We start from the raw sequence: 916 nt of genomic DNA on the forward strand, positions 1-916 counted from the left end.
TATTGTGTCTGCTCTTCTTTTTTTCTTTTTTAGGGGGGGGGGGGGGGTTATTGATTCCCGGCTTCATCTGTGAGCCAGTCAGCAAGGCAGAAAGAGAATAAGAGATGTTGAGGTGCACTGGCAGTGAATCAACGGCGCTCTTTTGATTATCTGTTATCTATCACAGTTGTGTTCTGTCAGTGTGAGCTCAGCTTGTGCCAACGCAACAGTCTCCTTGTGTGAAGGACTGTGCAGAAGCAGCAGAAGAAGCAGCGGCAGCCGCACCCCGTCAGACATCAAAGCTGTCCCCAAACACTGCACTTGTCAGCCTCCCTCCTCTGCTCCATACGCTGCTAAACACGAGTGCAAAAACCCCAAATGCCCCGCGGCCAGGTTTTGTACACCCCCTGCCTCTGTTCTGATCACACTTGTCTTCAAAGGCTCTGCGGCGCCCGGGCTGCTCGGTGGAATTTGTGAAAAGCATGATGCAGTAAAACTAATGTTGAAAGAGTTGAGTGGGTGCGAGAAAATGAGGGGCGAGGAGTGAAAGAGAAGTGGTGATGGTGGTGTGTACAGATTTATCCCCGAGGAAACTGGCGGCGGAGAGGGAAGTTCATTTGGGCTGGAGCCTCTTTCCCCCCCCCCCACCAAAAACTACTCGCTATGCATATAAAATGCATGACACGCTCTGAAGAGGAATTTTAAATCAAGTCCTAGACTTTCAAAAGAGAGTCCAGCGCAGGGTGGATGGTGGATGGTGAATGTGTGCGTGGAGAAAGGCAGAAAGATGGGCAGTGAAGGGGAGGAGGGGGAGGAGAGTGAAGCCCCTGTGTCTCTTCTGCTTTAGGGCTACAAGGTGTAAAGGAGGCTTTCCCAGAGCCGGATATCACAGGGGAGATTGGGAGATCAAAGCAGATTGTCTGGGGTAAGTCTGGTC

This window comes from Acanthochromis polyacanthus, chromosome 9 (genome assembly GCF_021347895.1).
Source record: "Acanthochromis polyacanthus isolate Apoly-LR-REF ecotype Palm Island chromosome 9, KAUST_Apoly_ChrSc, whole genome shotgun sequence".
Lineage (NCBI taxonomy): Eukaryota > Metazoa > Chordata > Actinopteri > Pomacentridae > Acanthochromis > Acanthochromis polyacanthus.